This window comes from Amphiura filiformis, chromosome 4, assembly GCF_039555335.1.
Source record: "Amphiura filiformis chromosome 4, Afil_fr2py, whole genome shotgun sequence".
NCBI classification, from domain to species: domain Eukaryota; kingdom Metazoa; phylum Echinodermata; class Ophiuroidea; order Amphilepidida; family Amphiuridae; genus Amphiura; species Amphiura filiformis.
This window is the reverse complement of record NC_092631.1, coordinates 34,535,633-34,550,998: the sequence shown is the minus strand read 5'-3', so window position 1 is coordinate 34,550,998 and position 15,366 is coordinate 34,535,633. Positions and strand designations below refer to the sequence as shown.

General features: G+C 36.0%; 1 long non-coding RNA gene across 1 annotated transcript; it reads right to left on the bottom strand.

Moving 5' to 3' along the window:
- Positions 1-467: 467 nt before the first annotated feature.
- LOC140149801 (uncharacterized) lies at positions 468-12,925 on the bottom strand. Its single transcript, XR_011858734.1, has 5 exons — positions 12,803-12,925; positions 8,817-9,032; positions 5,260-5,393; positions 2,006-2,115; positions 468-937 (listed from the first exon to the last, which is right to left on the bottom strand). It is a non-coding gene; the product is annotated as an uncharacterized lncRNA (long non-coding RNA).
- Between the last annotated feature and the right edge of the window lie 2,441 nt (positions 12,926-15,366).

The following is a 15,366-nucleotide window of genomic DNA, read 5'->3' as shown; positions in this document are numbered from 1 at the left end:
TGCACAACGCTAGTTTTAACATGCTAATCAATGGCAGCACGGTGCTAGTTCTCTTGTTCGAGAACGATTTGTATACAAATCAATAGGGCATGCAATGGAGCAACCTGCAACTTTTTAATTTGAATCTTCCTTGGGTTTTTGGATTGTTGTGTCAGCATTTCTTGAACGATTTCAAAGAATGAAATCTTAAAATTTGAGCTAAAAGATGCAGCTATTGGCTGCTAGTACCAATTATGACATATCTGTCTTTGTTTAGGATATACAGGGGGTGAACATAACTCATACTTTAATTCTTTTGCTTACTGTGTTATGCTACTACATGTAAGTATTGAATTTCAGTTGTGACAAAAAGAAATTATCACAGCAAGTAATGATATAATGCTCTTTTGTTTCGAGACTTCAGTCACTGGCTGTTAATATTGTAGAACTAGTTTTTTTTAACTTACTCTCCTGGTATCATTAAAGATGTTATTTTCTTATATTTATTGAATCAATACATGTACTTCTATGTGGCAAATATTGTAGATTTATCACACTTCTATTTTTGTCATCCATTTGTTAAGTATGGTGTTAACATACATGTGAAGCCGCCAAAAAGCTTTCTTGGGTATCAGTTTATTTTTCAAACATTTACCATAGTATCAACTTGTTTATGACATTCTGCACATATCAAACAACTGCAATGCAGATTAATCTTGTTGTTTTGGGAACTTCATTGTGTTTCGGAGACTTGTGTTAACGAAAAATTTGTATTGGGTCCCATTTTCAAATGGCAATGATTATATCCACTATTTTTTAGACAGATGACCATCTAGGGGGGTGGGCTTATACCCGGGTGGTTACGGTATTACTGCTGGTGCATCTTCTTGTGTTGTTGATGTTGCTGGAGCATCTGTTGTTACTCCATCAGGTGATATTGCTGGTGTGTCATCCGAGTCTGAAAAAGACGGGTAGAAACAATAAAGGTTTAAATGAACAGCATGATTTCAAAGTGTTTGGGTCTAGTAAAATAAAATTGGGCATAATCATAGGGCTATGAAAATTCAAATTTTCCTCAATTTTGGTAGAAGAGCCACAGCTTTTGGACTTTTACTCAAGGTGAATTGATGAACTGGAGGTAATATCCCTAACTTGCATTCTTCTCTTCCGTGGGGATTTTGGTACCAGTCTTCCTGTTTCCATTGAGACCAAATTGAAGCAGCATCAGGGGCGTAGCCAGCTTTCTTAGTTGAGGAGGGTAATATTTGAGTGGAAAGACAAAACAAAATTCCCGGTTGCATCATTTTGACATGGTCAAAATAGTGTTTGAATATCTCATTGAAATACACAGTAAATTGATGAACTTTACATTCTGGGTATTAGAACATTAATGTCAATTACTGTGTATTTCAATGCGATCTCCAAACAGTCATTTTTCCATGAAGATGGCTTGACACCACTAAGATTTCTGGTATAGATGAACATCATGCACGTATTTTGAATTTGTATGAGTTTGGTTATGGTGGATTATTTCCCACAAGGTCAAATGGGATCACGAATGGGGGTCTTTTGGGTTTTTTTGGCTGAGGAGCCATCTTTGAGCCCTTATGAAATTTGTATTAAGCCAATGAGTGGTCTACTGTCTACCCTGCTGCTATAGGGGGTCACATCTGAACCTATATTGCCTACTAAAGGCAAAATATATGATATCTGACATCTAGTATAAAGAGGAGGGGGGGCAAAAATGGCAATTTATCATGTGCGCCAGCACGAACATGCATTTTAGATGTCTACATCAGCAAATGGGGGTGAGACACATTTTTGTTTAGTCCAGAGTCTGGTTATGTGGGTCAAAGACACCCTAGATTCCAATTTGTAGCCCTGTAGCTTACCCCTAGGGGAAGATATGGATGTCTAAACTCGGAAGAAAACTAATGTCACACTCGCGAGCAAAAAAGAGGGCAGGTCCGACCCAATTTTCAATAGGCCGGTTCTAGGAAATAACAAGGATCGAGTAGAGACCTACCGTTTGAAATGTGTTAATTTGGCACATATGATGTGTTGTTGATGTTGCTGGTGCATCTGTTGTTACTCCTGCATATGCATTAGGTGCTATTGCTGGTATGTCATCCGAGTCTGAAAAAGAGGGATTAAAGGTTTTAATGAACAGCATGATTTGGGTCTAGTAAAATAAAATTGGGCATTATTATAAGGCTATGAAAATTCAAATTTTTCTCAATTTTGGTAGAAGAGCCACAGCTTTTGGAGTTTTACTCAAGGTGAATTGATGAACTGGAGGTAATATCCCTAAACTTGCATTCTTCTCTTCCGTGGGGATCTTCTCTTCCATGGGGGTCTGCTTGAGAGCCTTAAAATGCACGGGAGTCTTGACCACTATCACATGATACCAGTACCACCTTTATGTCAGTGCCCCTCCCACACACACACTGATGGTGCCCCATCACAATAAAAATAAGCCCCTCAACTATCCCAACTATATATTGTTAATTTCAAATGAGGCCACCATATACTATGACCGTACCAAGTTTGATATAATATTGGATGGCTGAGCATGATACCATAACATATCGGATGAGTCATAAAAATATCGGACGAGCCAACGGCGAGTTCGATATTTGTATGACAAATCCGATATGTTATGGTATCATGCTTATAAGCTATCAATATTATCATTATTAGGTTTTCTTAACTCCTAATAACCCTGAAAACATAATAATGAAGTTGATCGGTGATTGCGTTTGAGCTGCAGAGTGGATAAACAGAAATGTAGGCAAAAGATGCAAATGAGCTCATTAATATTCATAAATATGCAAATAATGTGATGCAAAAAATAGGGGTAATTTTTGCCCTAATTCTGCCCGTTTTTGTGTAAAATAGGGGTGAGAAATCCTGAAAATGTTCTTGAAACTGCACAAAATAGTTTTTTTTAAAAACTTTAGGAACGATCATGCATTACACCTTTGAATAGGCAGTGACAACACTGGGTCGAAAAAGCCCTTTTACCCATTGTTAAGCATGTCAATTCATGGAAAATTAAAACTCTTTGGAAAATTTAGCTTGGAAATTAAATTAAGGTTACACGAAGAAACGTATAAAAAACATATAAAAGACGTATAAAGTTGTTCTCTAAAACCGCGTTTTCTCAGCAATCAAATATCGCAGTGAGTCAAATGTTGGTGCATGGATGTATCTTTACATTATTTTTGTGTGTTTATACAAATTTTTAGAATCCGTTTGAAAATCCTTCGTTTAAATCATTTTTACGCACCATGTTCACAAGATAAAAAACACGTTCCATGCAGTTTTTTAAAATGTTCATCCGTATAAAACCACGCAGAGTGATTGTTTTCTCCTTTTTTGTATTGTACTACAAAACGACCAAAAAAATGTTGCCATGGGGAAGAACCAAATACAGTACCGATTAAATTTTATTAGCCCGTTTTTGGGAACAATTTTCAGAGAATCTTGTACCACAAAACACTGTTATGTTACATTATCGATATCTGGATTGCGGAACGTTAATTTTGATTTCTTACTGCCTACATTATTTCTCAAATGTCTGTCGCTTACTTTACCATTTGAATTTCACTCCAAATTTAAGCAAATTTTGCAAAAAACGGGGTTTTTCGCCATCGATACCTCCGACATTTACAGCGGTGATGAGCTTGTTTATCATAAGAGCCTGTTATGCACTATTCAATAATAGTCAGTTTGAGATCATTCAATTTCATATGTCCCCAGTGGCTCAATCGGTTAGCGCGCTGGACTCACGTTCGACTATATCATACTATAGTTTTTGAGCTGGTTCGAGTGTTCGAGTCCCTATGTGGGCCATTCCATTTATTTTATTTTATTTTGCTCTCATTTTTTTCTTTTTTCTTGTTCGTTTTTTTTCTTTCTGACTGCAGCGATTGATTGCTTTTGCCCGGTTTTTTTTCATTATATAATTCAGGAATTTTTAGGCTATACTATAGTCTAATAGGCGCGGCCTATGAATATATTTTTACAAATTAGATTAACAAAATATTGGCTGTTGGTTTTGTTATTGTTGTTGTAGTTATTATTGTAGGCCTATATATTGCTTAATCAGGGTATAAATAGGCCTACTAGGCCTATTATAGCCTATAGAAGCATTGATTTATTTCACGACAGATACCGGTATCATCCAGGATAATTTTAAAAATTGAAAATTTAGAAAATCCAAAGGAAAATTGCAAAACGGCTGCCCACAATCAACCCCCATCAGCCCATATGGTCCTATCATGGTCGCCCCCTCCTTATCCCTGCATATATTATATGATGATGACTCACGAGCCGCGGTTTGTCTGTGGTCCTAGTTCAGATTGATACACTATTGTATAGGCCTACGCGTGAGTTTATTCTTTTCTGCATGGCTGTTTCCATTATTAACTTACGCCCCTCTGGAATCGAGCCTTGAAAATCCATTGTATTTAACCTTAAGCTTGGAAATTAAATAAGCCCTTTTGTAAAAATATAAACCCTTGGCGGGAAGTATTTTGTAAGTATACTTGGGTTTAAGAACTGTTCATCTTATTTCCTCGTCAAGATGCATCCATTGCTTAAAATAATTAGGACATAATTACGTATTATCCTTAAGGTGGTACTACACCCCTGGCCAATTTTTTGCCTATTTTTGCATTTTTCATAGCGCGTTGGTGACAAGTAAGATATGTATATTATAGGGGTAAGGACTACAACTACTGCACTGGGAATTCAGCAACTCAAGGCAAGTAGTTATTGATTTATTGATCAAATATTGGTTTTCCCTCATTTTTGACTATAACTCCACAACTATTGTCTGTGCTGAAATAAAATTTCCAGTGCAGTAGTTGTAGTCCTTGCCCCTATAATATACATATCTTACTTGTCCCCAATGCTCTATAATTTTTGAGAAAATGCAAAAATAGGCACAAAATTAGGCAGGGGTGTAGTATCCCCTTAAACGTAGTCAAGTCAAAATCTGGCAAACTTCACTGACATTTGCCTGTTGAACCCTTTGATGTTTTCTTCTCATATAAAACATGTTTTATTTTGTTTTGAAATCCCAATGCATGTCAGGGAGCTCAAATAGGAACAAAATATTTATCTCTTCATAAGAGATTTGTGAATCTTAAAAACATACCAATGTGCCACCAGATCAAGACACAGCATTTATTGCCCATCATGACACAAGATCAGAGCATCTCTGCCAATTAGAAGAATGATCTATTGATCTTGTTACTGCAGTTTAATACTTACCCTGGTCTAGTGTGCTTCTTCGCCTTTGCCAGAGGAATATTAACTTTGAAGTCCTCTTCTGTGAATATGCTGCCTTCTCACAGCTACGGCATATAGCATGAGCTTGGTTTTTTTAACATTTTCCCTTTACATCTCTGTGGAAGGAAGGGAAATATTTAATGATAAAAATAAATTTCAATTATAAATAATCACAGAAACATTTTGATGCATATTACAAACTCTTCATAAACAAAAATGTGATTTTCATTTCACAATGCTTCTTCCACAAAATTTGCATAACAGGTGATAATACAATATTGCTTTTTAAAACTTGCCTTCCCATTACGTTAGTGCACATTATTGCATCTGGACACATTTTTATACATTCGGATGGATTGTCAATATCTCTTCATGAAAGATTTGTGTATCTCGCTATTATTCTCGCATCCACGGTGGTACACATGGATGGAATATATTTTAAACTCATCTATCAATTGCATGCCTGATGTCAGTGTGGGTTTATGTGACTGCATCATATTCTGGTTTCAGTCAGATTCCCAATGTGTCATTGGGATGAAGAGGCTAACCATGTGGCATACAGTTCAAGTAATTTTTGACTAACTGTTCTTACAAGCTAAAAGGTACTGTACTTGTTTTGCCTCTAATTTTTTACAAAAATAGTACAATTCTGTAATTATTATTATTCCTATAAATGGAAGCAATTTTAATAAACAAAATCAAACTAAAGATTTTGTGTTTTTGTGTATTTGTGGCAGCTATTATTATTAGCACATGTTTTGGATCAACAATACATTAATTTGTAACAATTTATGTGGAAGTATAAAGAGTTGCTAATATTTTCACCACTATGTTGGACGCATGATTTTTTACTGGACACAATATTTTATGCATTTGCCACACATTGTATGCATCGTGGGTCTGCTTAACAGGATGCCTGAATTTCTTGTAAATTATGTTAGAATAGATATATTACAATTTGAAATGACCTTTTACTCTAGGTGGGTAAATGTGGGTAGGATTTAAACTCTTTCCCTAGAGAAGTCTTTTTCAGAGGGCTGGGTTTTCAGAATTCTACTGAGTCCCACCAACAGAGCTCTGAGGATGGCACTCAATAAAGCTATCTATTTTCCACAGTACAGTACAGTGGCACCGATAGGGAGGGGTGCAAATTAGGTAGACTGTGCCTCTATCAGACAGGACCAGCTAGAATTGGTCTAAAAGCAATATTGTGATAAATTGGATTAATCATATTACCTGACCTAATTAATATTCTGTATCACCCTTTTTGCTGAACCATGAACTGGTATCAGCCTATGCCCTATACAAGGTGTATCAAAATGATTGGTACCGGGATATGTGGCATTTTCAAAAATATATCAAAAATATAAAATGGCTAATTAATATTGTTTTTGTACTATAAATAGAAAGGGGCATATGTTAACGTATTGATCTAATAATCTGAAGATAATAGGTTGATGCGTCTGAGGGCTATTGTCATTTAAACGAAGATCGACGTAATCATGGTTTTACTTACACACCACAAGATGAGTAAAACTGCTTCATCATATTTATTATACATTTATGCTAATCAATATCTCACTTCAGTCTACATAACATAGATTTGCTCTACACATAATTTTAGAAAGTATCTGCCTTACGAATCTGGCAGTGTGAGGTGAAGCCCTATCTTGGAATGGATCCATTCTGTAACTGCCCATATCAAATTTTGAAACATTATAGTTATTGCATGTTTGCAAGGGATCATCCTAGCTCTTGGAAACTGTCTTATAAATCTTCACTGCACTTCGCCATAGCATCGTGAAAGCACGTTGAAGTGTCAAATACTGTGGAGTCATTCCAATAACTCTCACCAGGTCTAACCTAACAGACACTGTCTTCAGTCTATAACCATTCTACCACACCATCTACTTAGTAATCTCAATGCATTTTATACTACAATTTAAATTACCGCCCTAGAAGGTGTAAATAGGCATACACAAACCTCTTTCACCCCACCTAAATCATTCGAGTCAATAAGATATTATGGCTTTGACATTACTTTCACCAACAAATATTGATTAGAACATTTATATACATCATGAATGAAGAAACAGGCAAGGAAAAAAAGAATCAATTCCGAGATTTTCAACATATCATTCTCACAAGGTAATTGTAGTAAAATAGAGCTTTGAAAATGGTGCGCTCCTGATCCAGCGTTACGATGAAAAGTATAAAAACACCTACTTTCCGTTAGAATCATGTAACTTCTGAACGGAATGTGCTATCTTTATCATCTAAAATTCTTAGAGAAGATTAAACTACAATAATTTCAAATATATAAACATTTAACCCCAAACTGGTACAAAAATAGTAAAACAATTCTGCAAAAATGAAAAGTCGTCGGTACCAATCATTTTGATACACCCTGTATTAGTGTATGTTACTTATTTGCTTACTTACGGTACTTACTTCCCAACCATTTGGTCTGAAATGGACATATCTTTAAATGCCACGAAGGTATGAACCCCCAAGTGGTGTCAAATGAAAGAGAAAGAAGTAAAGAATATGATAAAATATTTTCCCACCGGGGTGGCATTCATAATAAGCCCTGTGTCAATATTCATATTTTGGGTCTTTTTCATATCTCGAAATGCCAAGAAAATTGCTAGAACAGCTATCGTAGGCATGGTGACCTACATTTACAGTAGACATGGGACAACATGACATTTTCCTCAGAAATTTAAAAGTAAATATTATTAAATTCTCGAAGTATTATCAAAGCAGAATCTTAACCATGGTATGTGGTTTGGGGAAGATAGCTGCATGACAGTGGATGTTGATCTCACATAAGATTTTTGCTGCACCATAAAATGGTATCAGCCTATAGTATGTTACTACTGTCTGTTCAATTAGCTTAGATTCTTGAATTTTTAAGATATTTGAAAAAATAAATAATTGTGGCCAAATTCATCAAAGAAAAGTGTTGGCACAGCCTTAGACCTAACGTGGTTTATACTTTTCAAATTCCAAAGTTCAATTTAAAGCCCCATTTCTTTTCAATTTTGCCTCATTTTAGGCAGTTACTTGGCAGTAACATTATGTAGCCAGAGGTTTCCAGTGATATAAAAATCTCAACTTTTTTTGAGAAAAGTGGGGGGATGAGGCTGTGGATCACGAAATGTCCCTTTAAGGGGTCAATAAAGGGGTCAAAGGTCAAGTTTTCAAAATGGTCCATTTGAGTTGAAATTTAAATGCAATGATCCTTATGACATTCTAAACATGTTTGAAATATTTTAAAATGCATTTAAGGTCATTAAGGGGTCATAAAGGGGTGATATATGTACCACAATATACTTCCAAAGCCCCATGGTTCAGCTATTGTGCGGTAACCACTCTAGTTTATACATGTAACAAATATTGGGTTACAACTTACAAGAATTAATGCATTGACACTTTCGAAAACCAAACACAAACAGGCCCTGCTTTTAATATTGATAACTTTCTTGTGAAAAACTCTACACTTTTTAATATGGAAAGCTTTAAAGAGGTTGACTTACAAATTATTAGCTTCCGGCCTTTGAAAATGATCATGTTTATTTATTATCTGATGCTCACAATCACATGTACAGGGCTGCAGGGTGCCTTCAAGTTCTGCCAATATTAAGATTAACCTGACCATATCTTCCATCATCTGCCAACAACATCCCTTTCATCATAAAGAAGTTGCAATGTAAGTGTCATCACCAGTTCTGTGGGTAGTCATGCCATATAGCCTGTGGAAAATTTATTCCAAAAACATAGTACTTTTATTTAATAGTGTAGTCTGCAGGGCAAGGTACATGTGTACATACATTGTACATTGTAACAACCGGACTGATTTTTTTTTAAAGTTGGGTACATGGTCTGTTGGTTAGTTAGTAACCTTTGATCCCCTTTGATGCCAAATGATTTTCTCTCAAATTGGGAAAATACCAGTGATATTTATCTAGTCTGGGTGGCAGGCTCATGTCATGGGCAGTCACATCTGTTTTTGCAAAACTCTTTGGGGTGGGGCAATGGACAAATACCAAGTACTTTCTAGAACAAGCACGTTTTTGTTCCATACTTCACGCCTGCAGACCCAACCCTTATGCCACCAGTGGGGTAGCAAGTGGGAAGGGAGGGGGTATGAACAAAAAATGGAAGAGAAAATTGGGAAGACTGTTTCCCACCAAAATTCGCCCTGATTATGGGTCATAATTTTTGAGTGCTTCATGCACACATTGCCCGAATAAAGCCCTTTTTGGGAAGCTCAAAGACGTACCATGTAGTCTTGCTAAAAAAACCAGTATGTGTATATCGCACCGATAATACCAAAATGATGCAACTGGGAATTTTGTTTTGCCTTTCCACTCAAATATTACCCTCCGGACTAAGAAAGCTGGCTACGCCCTGATGCTGCTTCAAGTTGGTCTCAATGGAAAGAGGAAGACTGGTACCAAAATCATTTAAGTATCTGGTGCTCGAGTGGGTGGTAACCATCCACAGGTAAACAAAGGCTTGGTGAGAGGAGGGTTAAGACTTTAAAAACTTGTGGGTGGGGTGTTTAGGTGTAGTGTTGTGGTGGCTTTGGAACTCAACTCCATCATAGTTAGATGGCAGTTTGAAAATAGGGCGGAAAACCTGCTATTTCTTGTCTAAGGGTGTTGAATTCAGCTACAAAAATGGGTGGTTGTATTCAACCACCCAACTTGAGTTTGCTGTGAGCAATTGCAACAATTGTTTTTATTTAGACGTGTAGAATTTGCTCTTTCCAGTGGTATTTTCATTTTTAGCAGATTCCTTACAGATCTCGAGTTACAGCCCCTCAAACATGAGTTTACTTCTTTTTGACTCAACCTGTAGAATGCAACTTTGCAGCTCTCTATCTGACCAGAAAAGGAAGATGGGCCACTTAGGGAATTATGGAAACTTTCGGGCTTCATAACTGCTTAATTATTAGTCTAAAGAATATAAAAGTATACATTTTAGACTGGTAATGACTTGCTGATTCATCTGTGAGGTCCAATTTGGGCCAAAATGCTCATTTTGGAGAAAATCCCATAAAACAGGTTTTTTTGCCCAAATTTTTTTGTGCAACGTAACAAAAAAATTGTTTGGCCAAAAAAAACTTTGTATTAATTTTTAAAAACTAGATAAAAATATCTAGGGACCGTTTTTTTATTTTTTTTTATTTTGACCAACTTTGAGAAATTTGCACCAAAAATGGTCAAAAATGCAAAATTTTCAAAAAATCACAAAAACCCTGATTTTCACACAAATTTCAAATATTTTTGGTGAAGTTGGTCAAAATTCAAAAAATGAAAAAACAGTCCCTAGATATTTTCATCTAGTTTTAAAAATTAATAAAAAAAAATTTGGCCAAATAATTTTTTTTTGTTACGTTGCTAAAAAATTTGGGCCAAAAACCTGTTTTTGGGGATTTTCTCAAAATGAGTATTTTGGCCCAAATTAGACCTCACAGATGAATTCATCAAGTCATTTCCATTCTAAAAATGTATACTTGTATATTCTTTAGACTAATAATTTAGCAGTTATGAGGTCCGAAAGTTTTCATAATTCCAGGGTTCAGACCAACCTTAAGTTGGTAAAAATCACCACTGACACTCACAAGTACATACAGGCGGTGGATGACATGAATAGAGAGAGACAGCAAAACTGCTCAGCCGTATGGCACTTTCCATACAATCGAACACGGAAGTGAATCAGGACTGAATTTTGCAGCTGCCGTGATCATGGTACGCCCATTCAATTTGCACACTGAGTGTTCGAGCTTAAAACCAACACGGCAAATTTAAAACTGTCACAGTGACTCTCACCCAGTAATAATTAAATTTTACTGTAAAATTAATTTGAAGGTTAGTTTTGTGGGTTTCATTAGCGAACCCCAACGGTTTTAGATTCTATTATTTATTAACATAGGCCTATTTGTTTGTGATATTTTAAGGTCATGCGCCATGAATTGGGGTGCAGGTATAGGAAAAGGTGGGGTGTTACATTTTTCAGTTTCTTTAGGATGTTCTGCCTCAGATCTCAAGAATGAAGAGGGGTACTGAACTAGTTTTGGTCTATTTTGTTGCTAATTTATCTAGCTAAACTTGTGGAAAGTAAAAACTTCACACTGTATTTACTTTTTGAGATATTGCAATTCAAATGATGCAGAGTCAGGGGTGGAGGTGCCTACGGTTGAGGTGCTTACGGTTGAGGCATGTGTTAAAGTATAGGGATTATTGATTTTTTGTGCCTTTTTTTTTACTGTAACTTGTAACCCAGCAAGGTATTGGGATGGATGAATTCATAGAACCCTGTTCATACATGTTTACATAACATTCTTAGTCAGTGGGAGTGGTCTAGTTCGTAGACACATTTCTGATTGGACAATCGCATGATTTTGGGTGCCGTCTATCAGGCCGTAGACGACCCCACGTCATCATGCGTCTTGATAATCTGGAACACGTGTAGAGATGCGCGTATGTATCGCGCTGGATGCGTGAGACTAGTGCGGAATACTGCGAACGCAGCTAGCAGTACGCGCAACAGAATACGTGAAGTTGTAAACAAGGTTTGTTCATTTTATAATCATGGGAGTTTTATGACGGTAACTTAGTTTTTGCTTTAAAAAAATTGTTTACAGTTATTAAAATAATATTTAACTGACTAAGAATGAGAATAAACGATAGGAATTTTTATTTTGCCTATCCTCTACCTATGATAGACGACAGGCAGGTCCAATATTTTTATCGTGGCGCCGGTATCCACTACTCAATATTGGACCTGCCTGTCGTCGAGCACACGGTAGAGGATAGGCAAAATAAAAATTCCTATCGTTTATTCTCTAATGCTGCGTGCTATTATTTTCCTCCACGACTAAAAAATATTGTCATTTTAGACTAAAACTATCAATTTTTAAATAAAAGTTTTTCCATTGCTAATTGTAAGAAAACCTTTACTAGCACAGTCCACCGTGTTTGGACGCGCGCGAACATCGCGTACATCATTCGCGCTTTGCGTAAATAGCTTCATAAAGCATACGCGTATATCCTACTCATGAAGCTTTCATCGGTTCTGACGCGGCTTGTTTACGACCAGAAAGCAGGGCATAAACGTATGCGCGAAGTATGCTGGAGGCTTCATGCCGCCGAGAAAAAAAGATAGAGAAGCGACACTCCATACAATTAACGTGCAGACGGCAAGTGATGGTAGTATGAAACCAGCATAAGATAGGCATGATGATAGGGTACCTCGAGCTAAAACATGATATACATCTGAGACGAATATACCTATTCGTATCATACATGTACTAATTATCTGATTTATCTCGCCATCATGGCCATGGCGACTGAGCGGAGTCAAATTCGGCAGGCTTGTGCATGTACAATGTGTAATGTCATCATGATGTCGCGACACATCCCCACATTCATGACCTAAAACTACTGTCCGTGAGTTACGAATTCAAGCGAAATACAGTATAAATGTTCAACACTCTGTACGTGTTTTATCTTACCTTAAATTTTGACGAAGTTCAAGAATTTGACCATAAACCAGCTGCAGAATCACCACCCGATATGCCTATCATGGTTGAGGCCACTCGCAACTTCAATCATTTGTCAACAATTAATGCTCCCGGTGCATTGAATTTAATTAATAATTCGCCCATACGAACGTTAAATAGCACCAACAAAATGCGAAAACTTGCCCATGGAAAATGCAATAAACATACCATACACCATATCATGTAAAAACTAACGAAGGAAGTGTATTATTAAAATGGTCCTAGAGCAAAATATGTTGACAAAAGCTCAAACTCACGTAAAATCCTCTGTTGTCATGTATTATAAGGTCGTAGGGATTTCTGAATAAATTGAGTTATAACTTTCAAGTTTGGCAACACGCCGTGCTCTTCTAGTCTGGAATCGATACATAACGATATACTGGTTAGCCTGGACTAAGACTACTATGCTGGTACCAACATATATCGATACTGTTTGTACACCAGTAACCCTTATATATGGATGCTGCTATATTCGACGGGTGATTTGTCTGAGCCATTTTCTTTCTGGCAGCTAGCACAAATAGATTTCCCCCAATTGCATTAAAACAGATGAGCCACATTACCGCTGCAAAAGGTCTGTCAGACAGAAGCCTACTACATGTAAGATATGGCGATCTACTTCCTGTGGCGATACATTTGATATTACTAGGGGCGTAACAATTACATATTTCATGCTGACTAGCAAGCAATTCAAAGTTATTTGACAGGGAAGAAAATGAATTCCGAGTTATCCTGGTTAGCGTGTTGTTTACCAGATTTAAGGAACTGAGACGCATCAGTTTCTGTATGTTTGGAATTTCATTGAATTTATTTGCGGACAAATCAACAAGATGTAGTCTGACTGTGTCTTTAAATATGTCACGATCTAAATGTGTCAGATCATTGTTTGATATATCAAACAGTTCCAACTTCCCTAAACCTTCCATCACATTTGGGTTCAAAGATCGTAATTGGTTAGAGCTAACATAAAGAAACTTCAAATTTAACATGCTTTTAAAGATACCATCAGGGAATACAGTTAACTTGCCACTATTAATTGTCAGTGTAATTAGATTCCTTAAATTGGAGAATAAATCCATATCGAATGTAAGAAATTCATTTTCACTCAATGATAAAGAAATCAAATTGCGTAATTATTTAAAACATTTTTTATGTAAGAAAGACAAATTGGTGTTTTGAAGTGAAAGTACTTCGAGCTTTTTCATACTGTCAAAAACTCCAAAGTCCAGATTCAACAGTTTATTTCCATCGAGGTTCAGTTCTTTTACATTGATAAAGTTTTTAAATATTCCGTCAGGCAATGTACTCAAGAAATTATCAGAAAACGAGAGTATTTTAAGATTTTTTAAACTTTTAAACATCAGGCCAAGTTCTGATATTTGATTTCCATCAAGATACAGTTCTTCCAAATGTATCCAGTCTTTAACTATCCCATCAGGTACACTACTAAAATGATTATCAGAAAGCCACAGTTTGTTAAGATTTGTCATACTTCGAGTCATTATCATATCAATTTCAGAGATCCGATTTCCGCCCAGGTTCAGTTGTTCTAAATTAATCAAATATCGAAATATATCAACTGGTAATGTACTCAATGAATTATCTGAAAGCCTGAGTACTTTGAGATTTCTCAAACCTTGGAACATTCCTACGTTCAGATCTGTAAAATGATTTTTATGGAGATATAGATACTCCATATTTGTCAAGTTTTGAAATATCCCATCTTCTACTGTATTCAATAAATTGTCACCAAAATCAAGATATTTGAGATTTTTCAAACCTTGGAACATTCCTACTTTCAGGTTTGATATCTGATTTTGACTGAGGTATAGATAGGCCAAATTTGATAAATTTTGAAATATTGCATTAGGTAATTTATTCAACAAATTATCCTTAAACGAGAGTGTTTTGAGATTCTTCAAAGTTTGGAATATTCCTACATCCAGTGCTGATACATAATTACTACTAATCATTAGTGTATCCAAATTTATCAAATCTTGAAATATCCCACCAGGTAATTTAGTCAATAAATTACCAGAAAGATATAATCTTTTGAGATTGTTCCCACCTTGAAACATTCCTACATCCAAATCTGATATCTGGTTTCCATTGAGCGATAGGTATTCTAAATTTATATCCCATCAGGTAATCTACTCAATAAATTGTCAGCAAGCATGAGCTGTTTGAGACTTTTTAAACCTTGAAATATTCCTACATCCAGATCTGATATTTTACATCTTCTGAGCCATAGTTCTTCTAAATGTATCAAATGTTGAAATATCCCATCAGGTAATTTATTCAACAAATAATGTTCACCAGGAATCATGCCAATCACTAGTGATTTGAGATTTTTCAAAACTTGGAAACTTTCTACATCCATATCTGATATCTTTAAATTATAAAGGAATAGAGTTTCTAAATGTATCAAATGTTGAAATATCCCACCAGGTACCTTTCTGAAAATATTGCCATCAAGTACGAGGAATTTGAGATTTTTTAAACCTTGGAACATCCCT